A 24,279-nucleotide genomic window follows, 5' to 3' on the forward strand; every position below is an offset into this window, starting at 1 on the left:
AAAAATGAAAGTAAGTAAATAAATACATTTGTTAAATGTAAATAATAAGAGCTTTTAATTATGTAGGTTTTAACCTACAATATACAGTAGGGCGAGGACCGTGTAGTTCGAATAATAGCAGAAAAAATATGTGCATCGTGAATATTCGATTAATGTTAAGAACCTACTTGAAATACAAATGCATGCTTTTCCTTCATAGTGACAATTCTGCAGTCATGTAAGTACACTGGTAACTGGTGATGTGAGCTGAAAATCGTACAGAAACAGAAAATAAAAATTTAATAATTTTTATTTATTTTCATTTAGCACTGGCATCTTCAATGAGCTTACTGAACCGAGGAAACTTAAGAGAACAGATAATGCTTCACTGTCAGATCTACCCTTTCCAACATCTGAATAGTCTACGTTTTCAGATAGATTATTGACGAACTTCCACCTAAGATTAAATGGGATATAGCAAGGGAAGAAGACATATAATGTAATGAGATGAACTTCAAGTCAAAACATGACGGAGATTGAAGTGTCTCCCCCATACACGACTCATCACATCATGTTACTTTCATCAGAAAATCCTATATTCTTTCTCTTTCCCTCGTCCTCTAAAATAATGAAACAATGTACAAGGGAGACACAAAACAAAGTCAAGTTGGTTCACATCGAAAAGATACAAGGGACAACTGCGGATGATAGTGAAAGCACATACTTCAAAGGAAACTTTCAACAGTCCCTTCAATCTTTATTCTTCTACCCTATTTTGCAAATAACAATACATACACAACTACCAAAGAGTTATTGGTAGTACTATTATTATTAACTTCTTAAACAAACTCCTTCACTGAGAATCTCTCTCGCCTCTTTAGTTTGGGTTCGTTAATAAGTTTCTATGGGGGAGCTACAGGACAAAATAGGTGAAGCGAGAAGAAGCTTTGATGAATCATAATTCACTCGCGTTTCACATTGTAACAAAATGGAAAGACTTCGTAATTCGAATATCTTCTCCCTATGCTGTTTTGTCCTTATTAATAAATCTTTTTTTGAGACTGGAAAGAGAATAAATCTTTTGTCACCTGGCGGTGTGTTGCTAGGCGATGGAAGATTTCCTTCTTTAGGGAATTGAAAAGAATAAGAATTGAAACACAGGAGGAAAGAAATTCTAGAAACAAATTACAAACGTTTATAAAAACGAAACTCACGTTCAATTGTACCGTTTTTGCTGAGCGTATATTCTTCGATAATATACAATATTTTCCCGCAAGAATATTTTTTTTATTACCATTAATACAAACTTCCAATGCTTCAATATTCTTAATTATCTTTTTTTTATGATTACACAGCAATATGCAATAATAAATAACATAATTCGTTTTAGTATTTCTATTCTTTCCAATTTGCATATAAGCAGAATAGGTGTTCTGAAGCCAATGGCGTAACTAAAATATTTTGCTAAGGGATTATGGCTCCTTACTTAAGAGAAATTGAAGGGGATTTTAAAAGATCACAGCTTCAGCCGGTCGTTCATGTTATACAAGGTGATAATAGCTTTCTAGGAGAAGGAGCTGGCCACCCATGGCCCTCTCTGGTTACGCCTATGCCTGAAGCAGAATAACATTGCTACAATTTACAAGCACTGGTTTCACGGTTTTAATTTTTAATGTGTATTTCCCAGTCACTATGAGTACACATAGTGGTTGGAATTCGTGATGCACAAAACATCGATAAGTCCCCCGAGCACGAAGAAGGGGCTTCTGTCGATGAAGTAGTGGTTTTGATTGTTTGGGAAGTGAATTCATGTAGTGCTAATAGTGATAGCGCCGTGGAGTGTCAATAAGAACCAACTTCTCATCGCACGTCAGCACTCTGTCTAGAAACGGACCCTTCCCCTTACGAGCCAAAAAAGAAACAAAAACAAACAAACAAACAAACTCTTGTGTCACTTCGTAAGCAGTAATCAATTCTTATAGAGATGTTCTCGGGATATCAGTCAGGTGAAGTCCGAGGATAGAGCCGACGTTTCAAGAACTGACATCGTTCTCGTCTTCAGGGCTATTATACTGAGACCAGTTCGGGTGTACTATCTATAGGACAGATAAGTGGGGAGAACTTAAGAATCCGTGTCTCTGATTGGATGGTCCATAGCTTGACGCTGATTGGTCGTATTTATATATGCTTTCTTTATGACTGGTGTTCATCTCTGGCTGAGTTGAAATCCTGTATCCCTGTTGATATTGTTGGGTTCTTGTAGTATGGCAAGAGATTCTTTAATTATTCTATCCCAGTGGTTTGAGCTGTTTGAAATAATTTTGGTGTCTGAAAATAAAATTCTATGTCCTTCCGTTATACTGTGTTCCGCCATGGCTGATTTTTTAAAGATAAAATCAATTCACCTGGAACTCATCATCTCCCATTATATTATTTCCTATGTGGTGAAGAAGTTGGCAAAGGTCTCTAGACTACAGTTGAATATTCCTCTAACTGTTTGGTCTTGGGTCATTATTAACCTCCACAAAATGCCTCGTTGTCTAAGCTTGTGGCTGTCTGATATGTAGCATGTCCTAGAGTAATTCAGTGCCATTGTTAAATTGAATAAATCGTTGCTGCACTGTCCATAACTTACCACATTATTATCCAATGCCTGTCTTTGTTCCTCTCATTTCCCTAATATTTTGTTCCTAGTTCAAACTCCTAAAGTATACAGGCTGTATAACGTTGTTTGAGGTTCCCATATTTAACCTGCTCTTTCTGATTTTCCCGTTTAACATAGCGCCCACAAATAGCAGGCTACAAGAGTAAACACTCACTAACACGTTACTTTTGTCTTCTATTTTTCACCTTAAAGCGAATTGTGCAAAAACACATGCAGCGCCACCATGTGGAAATTTAACGGAACTTTTTGGTTGACTACTCTAATAAGAAATACGATTTTTATCTTTTTCTTTTTTAAATCACATCCCTATAGCATGTGCCGCTTGAGTACGCACCCCAATTATTCCATTCTCAAACGGAGCGAGTTTGTCTTAGGGGTATATATATATATATATATATATATATATACTTTTCTTTATTCTTCCAGATACTTCATACATTTAAAAAGATTGTGTTTAATTGCATGTTTAATTTTTCCGAAAAGAAAAGAAAAGTAGTACGTGACAGTTTAAGGTAGCGAGAATAAAGACTTTCAAGGAAAACTTCTCTTTCAGGCGCTTTTGCCTCTACTCTTAAGAAAAAGAAAAATGTTTTCGAAGTTTTTAACATACGTTGAAGTTTGGAAAAAAGCTTCATTTAAAAAAGGAGAAAAAACTGTGTATTCTTTAATTAAGAAACTGAAAGGTTACTTTACTAGAGGTAAAAAATGTTACTTCCGTGTTCTTCTTTACTTCCTTCTACACTAGTAGATTGAGAGGTTGGGGGGCTGCAGAAACGAAGAAGAAGTAGGGAGTTGGATTGGCGTGACTGAATTGAAAAATTGTCAAAGTCCTTAAATCTGTATCTGTTATTATCAAAGCCGCTTAGGGTAAATTTGTGCATCGTCAGAAGGTTAAAATAATAATAAAATCTTTAATATATTTAGGTATTTGAAATTTATCAAAATTTAAATTCAAGTTTTCAGTTTCTAGCGGTGGACAAGACAACAGCCATTCAGTTTCAAAGTCTGATAACTTGCCTGTCATTCTCTCGTGAACGCGAATATTATACAAGCGTGTCAGCTAAAGAAACGGATTAGGATTCCAAGTGAATGACAATGAAATATCAGTTTGACTGGTAAATAAATTGTGAGGAATCGAGGAAATCACCAAAGAACCCAAGAATACCCACAAGTTTGGGTCTCATGGTATAAACCACTGATCCTTTCTAGTATTTAGTAATATGATAATGACACTACATTTTCTACTATAGGCTTTATGATATAATTGCAACGTATTTGGTCATGCATAATATCCTTTCCTACAGTCTGTGGAAGAAACATCACTACCACACATCGGGAAATACTTTTTTTTTTTTTTTACCTAGTAAAGGGGAACTATTATTTCGAACATGAGTTCTTATAATCCTAGCTTTAAGCTTATTAGTCATATTCCACAAGTTATGTAAGAACTAGGACAAGTTCTACCAAAGTACTCATGTTACCATACTATACCGTAGCTATACAACACAATTTAGAGTATAAGGCCACTTAGAAAGATTTTCAGCAGTTAAACAACTTACCCTTCTAAACTTGCTTGTATAGGTGCGGCATGATTTCAGACATCAACATTTAGATAGCACTTGCACTCGTTCGTCTATAATGTCTAACCTTCTTTATGCTAGATCCCATAATTTTCAGGTAAGAGAACTTGGAAAACAAAATTTTCGAACTTAGGAATCTTGGAGCTATAAAAGGTGTATTTCGAACAATGTATCAGGTTATCATAAAACAAGTATCGGTGAGAACTCTGGAGACGTAACCACTTGACAGAATGCAACCAAACCTGGTAGGAGTATATTGGAAACATGGCAGAAGCAATTGGTGTAGAAAATAAAATTAGCTCCGATTTTTGCAACCAGAGGTAATTGTGGCGCTGTACAACATCAAATAAGTTCAGCGTGAAAGAAAACGACACTAGTCAAGCTAAATGATTAGAAAGACTGTAATTGCTTCTCCTGTGGGTCTGGCATGGATTACCAACGCTATTAATACCCCGAGGTCAGTGGCGGATTTATGGGGTAAGCGGGCTTTTGAGTTGAAGCGTCTTTTTATAATTCTTGGGTATCTTACGAAAACGAAGTTAAATGTTAGACTTTCCTGTGATCATAAACTGCAGGCTCCCCTCCAAAGTTATAGGGAAAGATTAGTGTCAAATATCGCCTCCAGAGGCTATTGTATTTTCTGTTCAGTGTTATGCACGGTAAGTGTGATATGGAAGACAAATTATATTGATATTCAATGAAAGAAAGGCCACAATTATGCTCCCCCGTGCGACGCGTGAAATTGATTTGTACTGCTTTAATAACTCCGTAGTGTAGTGATGTGTTATAGGCGATGATGGTGATGTGGGATTCTGCTCAAAGGTAGGTCTTTGACGTGAAGGTTCCTGGGCAAGAAAATCCATGATGACTGGTACTGTGTGAGATGATGACGTTCTAAGGACGGGACCTACAGGATAAGATGGTATCCGACTTACGTGTCTTCACCGGAAATCGAACCCGGGACCCCTTGATCACAAGGCAAAGAGTGTGGGAAGAAAAAAAGCCAACATCGGATTACCATCAGCTCACTTCTTGCACATAGTGGCGCTTAAATCCGTAACACATGCAGGCGTGAGGAAGCACTGGAGAGGTAATTACAGCCTTTCTTATCATTGAGCATCACTAGTGTCGTTTTTCTTCTACGCTGCACTTAATTGGCGTTGCACAGTGCCACAATTACCTCTGGTGGCGAAAATTGAAATTAATTCTGTTTCTACACCAATCGCTTCTGCATGTTTCCACATGTACTCCTACCAGGTTTGGTTGCATTCTGTCGAGTGGTTACGTCTTCAGAGTTCTCTAACAGCGATATTTATTTTATGATAACCTGGTATATTAGAATGTTTTCCATTCATTTACGCTTTCTGTGCATTAACGTTTTCTATTCATTCACGAGGTCAAGCAAAACTCATATTTTTTTGATAACGTTATTCGCTATTCTTATCTTCACACACAAATTTCGTGATTTTGTCACGGCAACTATCTTTTAAGTCAGCATATTGATAGTGCAGAAGTAACAACATAACCTATTATACATTTTCGATTCATACAATCACGTTTGACATAAGCTAAACGACAAGCACATCATTATAACAGATAATTGTTATTTTAGTGATATCAATGTGTTATTTTATTCGGAATGAACACTTTTGTTTTCATCTGTATATTTCTTTGTTTAGTGAAGTTGACAATAAAGGGGAAAATAATTTTAAAAAAATGGGACAAGAAAACAATCAAACAGTAACAGACCAAAAGAACAACATAAGAAATAATTTTCATAAGTTTCAAGATGAAGTTAAATATGATTGCAGGTGGCAATTTACGTCTCAATCATCAGAATGTCTTGCTGACGGTTAATATAAGGGATTCTCATCACTACTGAAATTTGTGTTGTATCCGCAATCTGTACGTGCCCAGAGTGCCCTTACATATTCTACAAAGGAAAATTAATTTTAGCAGCACTAATCGCAATCATTGTAGTGTGTTTGTTGCTCTACCAACCGGAAATCAAACCCGGAAGCTCATGCACCAAATGTATGCGCTCGACGCACTAGACTACATGTAGGTATGAAGGTTCTATTACTAGAATAATTATTCGTTTATTCGTAAATGATGTCTTTATAAATGCGGGGAGAGAGGTATTATTTCTTTTATTCCTAACCTAACGTAATAATATGAAATTCTGCTTCTTTATCTAGTCGACTCTTATCAACATAGCTTTTGAAATCAAAGACTTTTTTTTTACGTCCACGTTCATTGCCCTTATCCTATATCATTTTCTATTTATGGTCTCTTTTATTTTTCTTTGTCTATGTTCTATTCTTATCAAATGAAAGACTTCGTCACTCTTACTCTAAAAAGAGAAAATGAAGAATTTCTTCCTTGAAGGGAGGCGGAGTTTTCAGTGCCCGTAAAATTGGAGATCGTCATCAGAATCTTAGATTGATCTTATACGGTTCTCAAGTTTCTTCACTTGAATGGCTAGGTAGGACTTACTGAACGGAATAAAAGCGTTCGTCCTCAACATGGAAAAATAACCTTTAAAAAAAAAAGAAAGAAAGAAAGAAAAAAAAAAGAGCGAGTATACTGAGATAGTTCTTTTTTATGTCTAAATCTTGTCTTAGGTTTCCATGTATGTAACTGAAATTTAAAAGAAAAGATGCAACGATACCAAATATAATATGCTATTGGCAAAGTTTTCATCAATTAAAAGTTTTTGAGTTCCAATTCCAGACCAAACGGTGATGACTGAACTTTATCTAGGTTTCTTTTATCTTATTATGTTAGCAAACTAGAAATACAATTTCCACAAGAATTCCACGATTTGTGCGGCAAGAGATATTACTTCTGTACATTAAGAATTCCACGATTTGTACGGCAAGAGACATTACTCCTGTAACATTACACACGCAATAGCTAGTCATGGATAAAATAATTTAAATATAACAGTATATGAAGTACATACAAGGGCCGTTCAATAAGTTTTGCACAAATGGTTATAATAGTGTTATTAGTTGCAATATAATGATAAAATTTAGGTGAACATACTTTAATCCTTTGTAACAAGACCATGTCACTTAATGTAGCCTTTGTCTGCTGTGACATGTCTCCTTGAATGCACTTCCCATGCCTTGAATGCACTTTGCTAAAATTCAGATGGTTGACTTTTTCACCCATTGTTCACACATGAAGCTTTTGTCACTGTCGAATCTTTTTCCTCGTAGGGAGCCCTTCAGAAAACCAAGCAAGAAGAAACACGAAGGACACAAGTTCGAACTATAATGAAGCTGAGGGACGACTTCTTATCCCATTTGTATGATTTTCTGCTGTGTCATCATGGCTGTGTGAGACTTGGCATTGTCATGATGGAGTTTGATGACCTTACCTTGCAGCTCCGGTCTCTTTGTCTGAAGAGCGCGTTGTACTTTATCCAATTAGTGTAGCCGCACCAGCTTAAAAATAGGGTCAACCTAGAAGTAATTGGTATAAAGCTGACTTCGGTCTCATTTGACGTAGAATCCATCCAAGATTGAAATATTAAATGCCCACCGCCAGGGTTGGCAAGGTAATTTATTTGTTACGTATTTTACGTAAATTACGCGTAATTTACTAGTAATATACGTCATGTAGAAAACCAGTTTTTTACGCAGACGTAGAAAACTATATTTCTTTCATTAAAACTAAGATCACTTTGAATAGTCGGTTATATTGTAAGCTTAGTTTTCTTATTTAAGCATTAAAACATTATTATCTTCTAAACATTATATTTAAAAGTACGTAATGATTTCATGCCAAATCATAGTAAGAAAAGATAATTTTGGATAGCCCCTCGCCGGCCCACTACTACTTTCCACCTATTAGCGCACACCCAAGCACAACCACCCAACATATAAGCACACACATTAAAAATATCTGTTGGTTCGGATATGTTTGAAAGTATCAAGTAACCTTTTGATTATAACAATTTATTGTTATACCTTTGCAGCTTTTAATAACAAACTCGAAACATTTCAGTATACTTTGAAACTTCTATTAGAAAAGAAAAAGAGATTGACTGTTAGGCTCATTTCACCTTCATATTACACACTAACACACACACTGATACGAAAAATACTGATCAGAATATTGAAATAATGAAATTTTAGAATAAACTGATTTGTTTTTCTTCCACGTCTGAACGATACTATATATACCACTTCACTTAGCATTGGGACATATTGAATTTTCGATGTAAAAGTTATTAGATTCTCATTTTAAACACACAACTGAAAAAATATAAAAGCACCCAACAGAACATTATAATAAATTTTTCGGAATGAACTCCTTTATTTTGCTCTTTTCTTCCAAGTCCAACAACAACACTAAATATATTACTTCCCTTAGCAGTTGACTATCATTTGAACATTTAATGTAGACATTTTTCATGCTCATAATAAATAGACAAAACTGAAGAAAATACTCAACAGAATATTGAACTACTTGTTTCTTCGTTTTTTTTTTTTTTTTTTTTTTTTGAAAGAAACAACTTGTCTTTTTTCCTAGTTCGAATACTCAATATATTTCACTTGGTTCCAATAAAACTGCAATAAAACTGCGTATATCATTTCATTTAAAACTTAGCCATTATTTTAATTCTAAAAAAAAATGTTACATGCCATTTCCATTATAGTTTAGTATAATTCGAACACAATACTCTTAATCACACTAAGATTCATAACTTGAGTGGTCTTGTAATTTGAGGGTGTAGTATATTTGGAGTAGTTTCTTCGAACGTTCGAAGCTGAGCCGGTTTCTTGTGACGTTATGGACAAAGGACCAATTTGAGAAAAAGTCTTTCAATTTGCGCTGAAGATGCTAGGATGTTCAATAACTTCATAGCAAATTCCGACAACTCCTTATGTTACCGAGTAGCGAAATACCAGAATGTGCGTGGTGTTGTAATTCCCTTCTTCATACGTTCTTCAAAATTTCCACATTTTCTCCGATATTGCTGGTAGCTAGTTATTTCTGAAGAGCCGAGGTTTACCAACAGAAACTCCTCTACTTGTTCGTGATGCTTTTCTCAGACATTGCAGAAAGTCGTCACAAATGGTGACCACGAAGACTTACCATTGTTGTTATATTGCACAATAGTTTCTTCCATGGCTTCTCTGGCATAAAACTTTTCTCGATTACAGAGGGTTTAAAACATAAAACATGATGAAATGGGTTTCGAACAGTCACGCGTGCAAACCGTATTATACAATGCTACTTTACAAAGCCAATCCAAAATTCCCAGTTTATGCTTACGGATTAAGTTTTGCAAAATCCAGCTAGATTCCATACAATTTTAGGAAGAATTTTTTTAAAGCTCAGAGCGTAGAACGTTTGCTTTTAATTTATAGACCTGTTTCTAATTTTTTACGTACTTTACGTATTTTACGAAAATTACGCGTTTTTACGCGTATTTTACACGTCACGTAGAAAACCTTTTTTACGCGTAATTACCCAAGCTTGATATGGAAAGTCTGTTTTTTTTTGTTTTGTTTTTTAACTGCTGCAACCAACGCTGGGTACTGACATGGTCGGTCTAATGTGTGATCCCCATACACCGGAAGCAACTTCCTATGAATTGATATGACTGATTTCATCACCGGATTTTAACAGGAATTCCATTACCGACTATTGTCTACTTCAATGTCCATTATGGCTTACCTATGAATAACAGAAAAAAAGCAATTATTACCATATCGAAGCCAAAGGATTAAAGTATTTCATCTAAAATTTCATCATCATATTGCAACTAATAAAAATATTATGCCCATCTGTGTAAAACTTATTGAACGCCCTTTGTAATATTAACTATATAAGGAAGCTTGATTCAATAATTAACATGAGTAATTATCATTATTGATAGCAAATGATTTAGTTCAGCCCGCACAAATTTAATTTGAATTTATAATGCCTTGTGCAATACATTCACATGGATCACATCATACAATTTAACTGTTCAAATTTGCGTTTTCATAGCGTTTATATTTTAAACGGGATTATTGTGATATCTTTATACATAAATTGATTTAATTCAGGCTTTAAGCGCATCATCGAATAGGAGTTTCTCAAGCTTTTTTTCTTTTACTACATTGGTTTATATCTTTGTATCCATTTCTACCTGAAGCTTCCGAATGTGAAACACAGATCAAAATTTTCGCTAAGTTATTATGATAACGCATTGAACATTAAAAAAGAAATAAGAAACAAAACTCGTGTTGGTCTTTATTTAAAAGTGATTAACCTAAGGCGGAAAAGGAACAGGATAAGTTGTCTACATTATATCTGCCGACATTTTATGAAACCAAAAACTATGCATAACATAGATTATTAAAGAACATGCTCCAAAAGATCTATATAAAACTACAAAAGATCTATATAAACGTTAAATATTTCGCCTCTACGACGAAAATGTAAGATTCACACAATAAGTAAATTAATTAGTTTCATTAAATTTAAGGTATTAACTATTGTAATACTCTATGTTGGTTACCGTTTGCCCCACATTAAATCCCTTCACCGAGAACTACTGTTTCAATATACCAATGACATATTTTTGACCCTGTTTAATATATATTTTTCAACTTTATATCAATTTATCAATGGAACAGAATTTAAGTGATTACCGTACATATACACACAACATTCAATGCAGGTCTAAACAAATAAAAAAAAAAATCCACTGATACTTTTAACAAATGCTGTAATTTCTCTATAGAGAATACATCCTATTTAACGAGCTTTTGTCTGCTTCCAATCCGCTGTCAATTCTTGTCAGAGCTTCACTAGTGATGGTCAAGTTGTCCAGTGTTTTCCGTTGTGGTCTTTTCCTGTTAATTAGAGATGTGCTGTGATTCAGCAGTCAGACGAGAGAAAGATAATAGCAACAAATTTGAAACCTATGGAAGCTTTTTTTTTTTTAATGTAGGGTATATAGTCTATTATTTTAAAACCAAAGGAAATAAAACCCTGCAGTTGACAGGAATCATATGAGAGGCTTTATCTTGAATACATTGCAATCAATACGTATGCTTTGGAACAACAAGCTGCAGATTAAGAAATATACAGAGATCAAAGCAAAATTAATTAATAGTATCCCGATACAATTTGATAACAATGATTGTTCTTGATATTACATCATGAGAAGGGTGATTATTTTTCACGACATAAGGACCATGGTCAAGTGTCAATAGCACCTAAAAAACTGGTTGATGGCCGTAATGAACAAGACTCTGGCCAATGTCCAGCATTAAGAAGTGATTGAGCTGCATCTCATCCCCTTACTAGGCGCTCATGCTTCGGAATAAGATAATAATTTCCTTTAAAATTAATTCTACGGAATGTGTATATTGTATACAAATTAAATTTAACAGTATTTAAATTTGTAAGAAGCGTCACACTGCTGCCATAAGTGAAGTCGACAGAGTGTACTTTGTCATAGGTGTAATTTATCCAACTCGACGTTGGTGTTGTATGCCACATTATTTTCATTGTGGCTTTACTAGATTTCATGATGCGATATATACCTGTTTAAACCTTTAAAAAGGTATTATGGGATGTGTATTTTCATCCAACCTACAGGTAACATTTACATATGTACTAACTTTCCATTTGCATGTTTAAGAATTTCTTGCTTTGTTACTATTTTCGTTAGAAAAAAGTTCCCATGACTTTTGCGATAGCCCACGTATTATTTTCAGTTTAATACCTATACCAACAGTATTTGGTAATTTCTGCCAAATGTTTTGGTCAAATTGACTAAATGTAAGTTTAATATTTACAACCAAATTACTTCGTTTCAAGAACCAAATCTAGATCATTTTAACCAAATTTTTGGTATTCTCAACCAAATCCTGCTTATTTGGTCATTATTTGGTCAAAATTACCAAATGCATATTTGGTACTGGTAGCCAAATACTAGCAACCAACCAAATCGTAACCAAATGATTTCGTGCTGGTGACCTTAGGTTTAGTTGGTGCTATATTAACCAAACGATTTGGTCGCCAGCACCTATTTTTTGGTCAACCTGATCAAACCCTTTTTTTTTTTCATTGTATCCATTTGTTGGAAATGCATTTGGTGGGCTTCAAAACACACAAACTGTTTCCGCGAGTACATGGACTCAATTTTAACAATCTTACTTATGGCGTTAACTGCGGACTATATCGTAATGATATGATACCGTGCTTGATACCGCCTGTATCTATTCTGTTTACAGTAGATATAATAAGAATCACTGTTATAATATAGTCGTCCGGTAGCAATCCTTAGCTGTTGTGTCAATTATGTGTCAATCTTCATTATAATAAAATAATACTAATCAGTAATAACAATCTCGTGGTAACGCGCACGTATTCGTTGTCAAGCAATATATATATATATATATATATATATATATATATATATATTCATATTGAAGTGGACATTTTATGTTAATGTAATAATAATAATAATAATAATAATAATAATAACTAACTAACTAACTCTATGGCCTATGGAACCCGGAGGTTCAGTGCCGCGTTCACAAAAGCTCTCCACTGACTTCTATCCTTAGCTAATTGCATCCAGTTTCTACTTTGTATTCCTATCTCTGCGAGATCCATCTTAATATTGTCCTCCCATCTGCGCCTAGGTCTTCCTAATGGTCGTTTTCCTATGGGTCTACCAGTCAAGACTTCGAAAGCGTTTCTACTTTCTTCCATTCTAGCTACATGACCTGCCCACCTAAGCCTCCTAGACTTGACGACCCTAACAATGTTGGGTAAACCGTATAAACTATGTAGTTCCTCGTTATGAAGCTTCCGCCATTCCCCATTCTCGTTCCTCTTGGGTCCGAATATTCTTCTCAGGATCCTGTTCTCAAATACTTTCAGTCTATGTTCTTCCCTCAGAGTAAGCGACCATGTTTCACAACCATACAGAACAACAGGCATGATTATCGTTTTATATATTTTAAGCTTCAAATTCCTCGACAGAATTCGCGACGACAAGAGATTTTGAACCGAATAGTAACACGAATTCCCTGCTTTTAGTCGACATTTAATTTCTTCGTGAATATGATTTTCGTCTGTTAATATTGATCCTAAATATTTGAAAGTATCCACTTTATCAAAAGCATTATTTAATATTTTAACGCCTCCACAATTTGCCGTATTAAGGTCCCGACGCACTTCCATGTATTTAGTTTTCTCTGCATTTACTTCTAAACCCATGTCCCTGCAAGCGTTTAATAAGATCTCTGCATTTATTTCTACTGTTCTCCTATCATCCCCTATTAAATTTACATCATCAGCATATGCCATAACCTGGTGAATGCCGTTCAACTCTAGGCCCTGGTTGCTATCTTTGATTTTCCTTATGGCGTATTCCAGCACAAAGTTAAATAATAATGGCGACAACGCATCCCCTTGTTTCAGGCCATTTTCGACGTGGAAGCTCGTGGACAAAAATTTTCCTACCCGGACTTTACTTTGGGATTCACTTAAACATATCTTAATTAATCTAATTAGCTTTCTCGGTATTCCAAGTTCTGTAAGAACGTTGTATAATGTTTCTCTCCTAACCGAGTCGTAAGCCTTTCTAAAATCAATAAATAGTTGATGTACCGGGGTATTGTATTCCCACTTCTTTTCGAGTATTTGGCGAATGGTAAATATTTGGTCGATAGTTGATCGATTTCGTCTAAATCCGCACTGATAATCTCCAATAATTTCATCTGCGTATGGGGTCAATCTTGCTAACAGAATATTTGAAAGGATTTTATAGGATGTTGACAGAAGAGAAATTCCTCGATAATTATTACAGTCAGTTTTGTCGCCTTTCTTGTGAATTGGAATAATGATTGATTCTTTCCACTCTTGTGGCAATTCTTCCTTGTTCCAGATAAGGAGAATGAGTTTGTGTATCTTGTTCCACAATTTTTCGCCTCCAGCTAAAATTAACTCAGCCGGAATTTCATCTACACCCGGAGATTTGTGTTTCTTCAATTTCTTTATAGCGGCTTCCACTTCTATTCGATTGGGTTCTGGAATATACGGTTCTGCGGTGTGTATCTCCTTTTCTCCACGCACATTAGTTTTTAGCTGCGTGTTCAGCAAATCGTCAAAGAAATCTTTCCATCTATTTAAGAGGCTATCCGTATCGGTGAGAACTGTTCCGTCAGATTTCTTTAATATATAGGCACGAGGTTGATAGCCTTTCTTAAATTCGCTGATCCCCTTATACATGTCCCGAATATTTTTATTTTTACTATTATCTTCAAGTTCCTTAATTTTAGCTTTCAAAAAATCCCGTTTCTTTGTTCTAAAAGTTTTGGAAGTTTCCCGCCTGATATCTGCGAAATTTTGTGTAGTAGTTTCATTCGGATTTTGTAGCCACCGTAATTTTGCCTGTTTTCTCTTCTCTGCTAGTTTAATGCATTCTTGGTCGAACCATGGTTTGTTCCTACGTATTTCCGCGTGTCCCAATTTTTCTATTGCTGAACTTTTAATGCTATCTCTAATTTCAATCCAAGTATCCTCAACACTAGTGCACTCCGAGTCTTCTAAAACCGCGAATCTATTCGAAACTTCAATCTGGTATTCCTCTCTTACCTGGCTCTCTTCTAATTTCTTTAAATTAAATCTCTCCGTTTTCGGACATTGAATATTACCTTTATTCAACGATAATCTCTCCCGTATTATCGCTACTACCTGGTAGTGATCAGTGTCACAATCAGCCCCTCTAAACGACCGGACGTCAATTATGCTAGATTGTCTTCTTCCATCTACTAAAATGTGATCAATTTGATTATGTGTTTTTCCGTCTGGTGATGTCCAAGTATATTTATGAATGTCGCGATGTGGGAATTTTGTACTCTTCACGATTAGGTTTTTGGATGTTGCAAAGTTGACGAGTCTAACACCGTTGTCATTACTTTCCTTATGCAAACTTTCGTTCCCTATAATCGGTTTGAAAATATCCTCTCGTCCTACCTTCGCATTGAAATCCCCTAATAGAATCTTCATATGGTATCGCGGGAGTTGGTCAAATATCCGTTCCACTTCTTCGTAAAAACTATCTTTTATATCGTCACCCTTATCTTCAGTTGGAGCATGTACATTTAAAACAATAATATCACACCACCGTCCCTTAAGAGTAATAAAAGAAAGTCTGTCAGTAACAAATTCAACCCGTTTAATTGCTGGTAATATTCGTTTGTGAACGAAAAACCCTGTTCCTAACTGGTGATAATAATAATAATAATAATAATAATAATAATAATAATAATAATAATAATAATAATAATAATAATAATAATGTTATTTATTTAAAGCAGTCTGAAACTTAGAAACAATTAACAATTGTACAACTTAGAAGACACATCATATTACACCATAACGCTAGACCACCATAAGAAAGATTCGTAATTTTTAAAAAAATATATTTTAAATGTGGGAGGATCAACTAGTACCTCCTCTTGAACACTTGATGTTTTGTTGTAAATGATAATACGTGAAAATAAGTTTTGAATTTTGCTGAAACAGAAGTCGTTTGAGAGATTATAAAAGTGTTGAATGTTACTTGAATTATAATTGCACGTTACAAATTATCGTTTTTCTTACAGGATGAGTATATCAATTTTCGTAATCCTACGTTTTAAGAGAATATGACATTATCTTAAACATAAAGAAAGAAAGAAAAGAAAAACAAAAAACGAGAGGCGTTTCTCCTGGGGGAGACTTCTATATAAGTTGGTGTTTCAAGTGAAAACCATTTTCTTAATAGCTTCAAAGGACACACAAAGTTAAAGCTTATTGTAAAATTGCGTGTTATTCTCCAAACTTTTCTGCGAATAAAAGACGGAGTAAAACAGCGGTTTTATCTTTTTAGAAGAACGACAGAGAAAGGCTTTCACTGCCACTGCCAACTCATGAACGATGTTCGTCTTTCAGAAGACAGGCCTTGCCCTGCTTCTTATGGCTGAGTAGTTAACTGTAAATGGAGCCTCTCCAACCTCAAAACGACTGAGACTCCAGAACACTTAATTCTTAAAGAAGAAAGCGTTTCTCTTCACATGAGAAATGATCTTTTCTCTCTTACAAATACGAGTACAAAAAATGGAAACGGCTTAGAAAACATACCTATATAAATACACACTAATACAGCGGTTCCCAACATGTTTCCCGTGACCATATCTATACAGATATTAATTAGAAAGAGAGCCGTTACGTGGTTCATTGCTATCCCAGTTAGATTAAACCAATGACATCAAATTGATGTTATATACACATTCAAAAAACTAACAATTTGCGGGATCAGGGATCTTTCGGAACTAAAGTGAAAAACTGAAAAAAAATAAAGAAGGCAGAAAAGAAAATTATGCAAGAAGCCTTGAAAGAAAAGCGCTAATCGTGATCCCTTTATGGTGGAAATATTTAAGGTATGATGTTGCTTGATCCTAATATTTTTGTTTTGCTGAAAACGGTTTATCTGTTGGCAACCACCCGCATTGTATCTGTAGTCAACGTTTTGCGCAGAGTGCGAAATCATTGGGACGGGGTAATTCCTCTACTTAATATATTTGGAAGAAAATTCCCTGACAATAACTCACCGGGGATGAATAAACTGATCCTGTCAGAAGTTTGAAAATTAATTAAAGTAATTCATATGCAATTATAATTATTATGTATTTGAAGTGTAAGTAATGGCTGAACTAATGGTTAGTGGTATCCTTAATCTTACACAGTTTACTAATTATATGGATGGTCAACTATATGAATTATACCAGTGCTTAATAAGTAAAACACACCAGTGCGAAGTTTTCTCTCTTTTTTTTTTTTTTAAAAAAAAAAGATGAATCTTCTTAATTAGTTGCTTGCCATGAAATCATCTTAAAATCGCTGAATCTACTAACTAACCACTCACTATCACGATTCGTGCCCAATCTTTATTTTTATAAATACCAACACTGCTTTTAGAGATGCTACACAACGGCATTAAATAATGTCCCTCGTACACATATTAGTTACATACCTACCTAACCTCAGCGATAATAGACCTTTCCTTCAGACGTCACGCTCAAGGGCAGTAGACGAGAAGAAGAAAAAACCTTGTATAGAGGGTGGTATATGTGTGTGTGTATACACACGCGTACGGGCAGTATTAGACAAGGATATTGTCACGATGTTTTCGAAACAAGAACAAAGAAGAAATAAAAATTGAATGTGCCACAGGCCGTAGAGCACGCGAATGTCATCAAGGTCTTTAAGATGATTGCAGAGAATCCAAATTGCCTTACGAGAACAGTGGCAAGGTAGATAAGAGCCTTCAAGGAACGACGCCAAAATGTGGGCCTGGTCATCCCTGTATCAGTGAAGAAGACGTGAGTGCTGTTACCTCGTTACTTGATACTGATTGATGGCATAAAATTCGAGCTGGACCAAAAGACAGGATTAACGCATGCGACTGTTATGCACATTCTGAAGGAACGCTTGGGCACGAGAGAAATTTCATCACGATGGGTTCCGCATGAGTTCATGAAACACTGAAATGGTTACTAGGGTGGGTCGAAAAAAACTTTTTTTCGAAATTTGAAAATGAGTAGTGCGCAAAAAGTTGCTTCCTGTGGCAAAGATTTTGCACAAAAAATTGGGATTTTTCGGACCAGCCCTTACGTTGCCGCATCCGCCTTGAAAATTTAAGATTTTTGTAAAAAGGCAACCCGCTCAACTCTACAGAAATGTCGACTGTGGCAGCTTCTGGCTGTCTATAATAGGAGGCAAGAAATGTTCAGAGCATAAACTTAGTCTCATTAACATTAGGAACTGTTTTTAGAATACTCTGAATGTATAAATAGCGAGCTAGAGAAGACGTATTCCTAATAATATGATGCCTATTACCTACGAAGAAACAAGCAATTGTTGTGTGAGACAAATGATCATCGGCCAAGTAGATTGTAAAATTAGTGCCTTGCTCGAAAAAAAAAAAAAAAAACAAGCTAGAAGATTACGAATAGCTACAAGAGAAGCTAAATTGAAAATAATTGCAACTGATTTTCACGAAGCTGGCCCTTTAGGAATCCTGACAGGAATGAAGGAAGCTCTATCATCTGAAGAATCATCCGGTGAAAGGGTCCATTCTGACAGTACATCTGCGTCAGATTTTGAGCCCGAGTCTTCGAACTAAGGTCAACATGAGACACGAATATCTCTCCCTTGCACCGCTTCTGCTGCTTATCGAACTGGAACTTCAATACGTGAAGCAGCATTAATCACTTCATCTGTTTTGAGACATTGGATAAGAACTAGAGTTAGCGGAACACTTGTTATAAACAAATGCAAAGTTACTAGAGAAAAAAGATATTAGGCAAATCTTTGCGAGAAGAAGACAATCTTAAAGGACGAACGATTAAGAGCATAAATTTTGATAAACGAAAGGATAAACATTGTATCAGGAGAAGAAAGATGTAAAATACTATCGAGGTGAAAAATATGAAGAGCATGTAACCATTTTGGAGGAACCAGGATCACATTATTTAGGACACGTTACCCTTGAGTCAGTACAAGGAAGTGAAATAGCCAAATCCCTGGAGACGTTTTTAGAAAACAGTGAAGTCAATATGTCTCAATTGGTGGCTGTTGGGTGCGACGGGGCAGCAGTAAATACTGGAAGCATGAATGATGTTGTAGCGTGTCTCGAAAAAATGTAAAATAAAGAAGTTCAGCACTTTGTTTGATTGCTGCGTATAAACGAATTACCGTTAAAACATCTGATGATTATCTTGGATGGTGTAACAACAGTGCCAAATACCTTCTCGCAACCCATAAATGCCCAGTTACGAGAATTCGAAAAAGAGAAAAGCTGTGAAGTTTCACTCAATTGCAGTAGTATGGGTAATGGAGATGCAGAAAACATTCGATCTCAGTATTGATCAGAAGTATCTATGCGAAATCTGTCATGCTATGTCATCAGGAATATGTCCCTTACATCTAGACAATAAGAAACCAGGTCCTGTAGTGCAGTCACGGTGGCTAACATTTGCTTGCAGAATACTACGACTTTACGTCAGCACCCTCAAACCAAGCAACAATCTTAAACTTCCGGCAAAATATGTCATTTGTGTCCACGCACCGGCATGGTTTGGAATTCGTCAACAGTCTTCATGCACAGAAGAAGCCAGACATCTGTGGAATATCATCTGCTGCTTCTCAAAGTTTTTACCCATGGATATAAGAAAAATAGTCCACATTGTCATTCAAATAAATGTATTTTTTACGCATCCCTTGCTTCTTGCGATGATTTCTGACCCCAGCAGTGAAATAAGGGCCGTAGTTTGAAGACGGATCAAGGAAACTCGTGCAAAGATACAGAAAAGCCCGAAAAAAATATTCGTGAATTTGTTGTTCTCCGGTTAAGATTTGAAACGGGTTACTACCAATGAAATGATCGACTGGTTTGCAACCGATGTAACAGAGCCTCCCATTACCAGGACTCTATCACATGCAGGAATAGAGGACAATATTCGAATCTGCGCGATGGTAGACGAATCTGCAGTGATGTTTCCTTGTCATACGCAAGCCGTCGAGCGAACTATAAATTTAGTGACAGATGCTACTTTCGAAGCCTATGGTTTCAGAAACAGAGAGACGATAATTAAGGCGACACTAGACTCGAGAAAACGAATGCCCAAATCTGAATCGAAGAATGACTTAATTCTCTACAAATTACAACTAAAAGCTGTACAGATAGACAGAGACACATCTAGTTACCGTGGGTGGAGCTCACAGTGCAGCCACGGCCTCGTCGTGAGCTTTGGGTTGTTTTGCGTTGGTCCCGAACGCTAAATGAGCAGAGAGCTGCACAATTAGGATATTCTAAAAAATGTTCCTAATGTTAATGAGACTAAGTTTATGCTCTGAACATTTCTTGCTTTCTATTATAAATAGCCAGTAGCCGCCAAAGTTGACATTTCTGTAGAGTTGAGCGGGTTGCCGTTTTACAAAAATCTTAAATTTTTAAGGCGGATGCGGCAGGGCAAGGGGTGGTCCGAAAAACCCCAAACGTTTTGTGCAAAGTCTTTGCTAGAGGAAGCAACTTTTGCGCACTAAACATTTTCAAATTTCGAAAAAAAAAGTTTTTTTTCGACCCACCCTAATGGATACGATACGACGCTGCTCGTACCCATTTGAAACGCTACGAGCGGGAAGGAGAGGCTTTCTGATGCCACATCATTACGCTGGACGGAACACAAGCCAAGTCGTAGGAGTCACAATTGAAACGCCAATCAAACGAATGATGTCATTATGGATTACCATGACAATCCAAAGTTTATCAGAACCCCAGCAATGTGAAAGTTAAGTGATTCTCATGTAAGATAGAATGGTGTAATCCTAACGTATATCGTTCCTACACATCAGACTGTCACTGTGCAGTATTTTTGTTCCTTTCTGGAACACCATTTGCGACCAGCCTTGAGAAAGAAGGCTGTGTCACTTTTTGCAGAATCCATCATTTTGCTGGACAAGCTTCGGGCGCATACAGCACAAGGAGTGACTGATTTGTTCGATCGATGAGGTGGGAAGTGCTGTGCCATCTATCCTAATCCCCGGACTTAAAGCCTTATGATTTTGACTTGATTTCTAAGATGAAGGAACCCCTTCGTGGCATTCCTCCTTCAGGCAGTAGACCGGTCCATTAAAACTATCATCACAACAGGTGCTGCTAAAGATATGCAACAACTTCCACATTGTTGGCAACAGTGCTGGTGAATACATTCTCTAAATACTTCAAAAATTTTATTACATTGTTCTTCCATCTCTGTTTAATTTGTTTAATTGAAAATTCTGACTTTAACCTTACTTTATGGAAACCTGTTAATTCACCAGCGGAATGAGAACATTAAATTTATATATATATATATATATATATATATATATATATATATATATATATATATATATATATATATATATATACACTTATTGATAATTGATTACGATTTTAAAATATATCCAACGTAATTTTATCTCATCAATTTAAATTTGCCTTGTTAGTGAAATTAATTAGAAATCTGTTTTCTGTATGGTTGAGCAGCTGACAAAGTCTTGCATATTATCTTTTATAAAATCAAGTATTTTTTTTAAATCGTGCCGATATTACAGAAAAAACATTTTAACAGTTTTTAATAATATGATAACAACAATTACAGAGTTTAGAGCTTGAGGCAAAACAGGACAATAATGTATCCTTCGCAGCCCATTCCTTGAAGATCGTTGTAGAAATACACGAAAACCTTGCATAAGGCAGTTTTGAACAAGGCGAGTTTTTACTGTTACATATATTTACGAATTGGAAGTAGTTGTTAATTGAAGTTTTTAAAAATCAGTAAATAGTACGTAGGTCTACGCACATATACATGAAAATATTGTATTTAAGTCAACTACAATTGAAGAATGTGGGAACGGTGACTCAGGTGTAGAGTTATCATCTCTGGTGCGATCCAGGCCATATCAGTTTCTAGTGGACAACATCATGTCATTCGATTTGATCGTGATTCTTTCGCTTTCTTTCACATTATCATTTCATTAGTTCCTTTCGTAATTATTCACTTTCGTTAATCATTCTTCTCCTTTACCCTATGGGTAGGGTTGCCACATGTCCGTATTTTGTGCGGACTGTTTGTATTTTTGGGTCTGTGTCCGTGTTCGTATCGTACAAAGCAAGAAATAGAAAAATGTCCGTATTTGACATTTTTGGAGCTGCCCGAAAATTTGCGAGTCGGGAATAGCTAAAAAAAATCTCGGGTGAAAAGAATTGTGTTTTCATCATATAACGTATATTTTAGTTACCATTAATTAAATAGGAAATGCTTTTAAAAAGTGTCATTTTTCCATTCTAGGGTTCCTTTGGTTAGATTTAGTACACGTAATTTAATGGCATGATTTATTATATTTGTGTTAATGAAAAAATTACAAAACATGTTAGTTTCCAATAGTATTTTAAGTATTAGAGTAAACAATTATGTGATAACCTGAAAAGGTAATTTTTAGGTAAGAAATTTCAAAATATCTTAGTTTGGCTCTGAGTTTGGCACCGTATTTTTAGTAGGTAGTGATTTTAAGGCTTGTCCGTATTTGGGATCAAAAAATTACGGCAACCCTATCTATAGGGCATAAACCTGGGACGTAAAACTTAAACATACCATTTTTCATTTACAATCGAATAAATATCTATGTATTTTTCTTTTTTCTTTTTTTTTACAACTTCTTTATGTTTAAAATGATTTATTGTATTCTTAACTCACGGTTTCTCAACCTGGGGGTCGCGAATATGAACGGAAGAGATAAATATAATTAGAATCTAATACCGCGAATATTTTTAAACATTATTTTGAATTTTGTTCTAATAGGCATATTTTTATTTTATACATACTGTTAAGAACAACAGAAAATAGGTCTACTAAACATTTTCAACCGGTCCAAAGTTGTTTAAAATCAATTTAAATGAAAGAGGTACAATATGAAACTAATAAGAACTGCATATTGAAATGGATTCTACTATTATAGAAATAGATGAATATCGTGAGATCTTGACAATAGATATATTAAAAACCCCACTCAAGCTCATTACAAACAAGAAATTATAAGAGGGTCGCTGGCACGAGAATGTGATAAAATGGGGGTCGTAATAGAAATTAGGTTCAGAACAACTGCTTTAGCTTATAAAAATAGGTATTTTTCATTTTTAATTTGGTCATTATTCTAACATTTTGTGATGAAAATATTCAACTTAAACCCATTGTAAATAGTCCATGAATTAGACGGTTTTGTCTACCCTACATCGTGAGACAATTGGGAAGCTATCTGAATGAAAAGATATCGAACTCTACTTCTAGAAAGTCATAAATAATGGAGGAAGGAGCCGATCCAATCAATAGCCAGCTAGAGCTTTTGGCACAGCTCTTTGAAGCATGTATTTTAGTTTAGTGAATTTATAAACATTAGAATGCCTAATGAAAATAGTTGATTATGTGTCTTTTTTTTTTAAAGATTTTATAACATTTCGTTACTTTTATAACATAACGTGGGAATAAATGTAAATGTCCTACATTACATGTGGTTTACTAGTGAAATAACAGAAACAATACACTTTCTATGGCTTGAAGAAACACTAGGAAACTTGTTAGTAGAATTTCTTGTATCAATAGGCATTTCAAACATTTGCAGCTGGTATAATTCTCACTATGGTCCAATAAAGGCACCTTTCAGCAAAGTAAACGCAAACAAAATGTGTACGCAGGAAATGTACGTCCAATTCGGTACAGAAGTACATTGCTGTTTGTTCAAACACATACGTACACACACAGAAAAAGAAAGAGAGAGAAAGTATAGTAACAAGTTCCTTTGAGACATGTCAATGCTCTCTCTCTCTCTCTGGAATAAGAAAGCTCGCTTTCCCAACCTTGACCTGGCATCTTGCTGCTCAAGTACTGGCAAAATTTTCTCGGAGGAGGCGATTTCTTTTCTCTCGAACGTTGTGGTAGACAAATAACCAGATAATGCGTCGTAAAGCAAGAAAAATGATCATCTTTAATGCAGCAGAGAAAAAACGAAAAGAACTTTTTTTTTTTTTACATAACTCGTTGAAACGAAGGAGTAAAGAGGAATGAAAAATTGTTTACTTAAATTCCAATAATCCAGCACCACTCAACAAACTACGCACAACGAAGAAACGTAAATTCCATTTTGGTGTCCCGAAGAGTTAATAGAACGTAAGATGAGAACAAGCTTTCAAAAGTAGAAGTACTCATTTCAATTTATACTAGTTATTGCACCTAATTCTTAGACTCGTTGTACACTACAGGTGGTGATTGTTCTTAATTTATAGCTCTAATTGTTTACATTTAACATTTTTTAGCTTGTCCACCAACTATTTTAAACTCTGTATCATCTTTATATAATTATTCAAGGACTTCATTATACATAAAAATCACATAGGTTGTGATATCTATGAGTATGATTGTTTACTATTAGAAATTAGCGCGG

The 24,279-nt window shown here is 35.4% G+C and overlaps 1 protein-coding gene across 2 annotated transcripts in view; it reads right to left on the minus strand.

Moving 5' to 3' along the window:
- Cad87A (cadherin 87A) overlaps positions 1 to 24,279 on the minus strand; it is an 890,323-nt gene that overhangs the window by 359,316 nt on the left and 506,728 nt on the right. The window lies entirely within an intron of this gene.

Source organism: Thermobia domestica, chromosome 1 (assembly GCF_964235325.1).
Source record: "Thermobia domestica chromosome 1, izTheDome1.hap1.1, whole genome shotgun sequence".
In the NCBI taxonomy this organism is placed as follows: Eukaryota; Metazoa; Arthropoda; class Insecta; order Zygentoma; family Lepismatidae; genus Thermobia; species Thermobia domestica.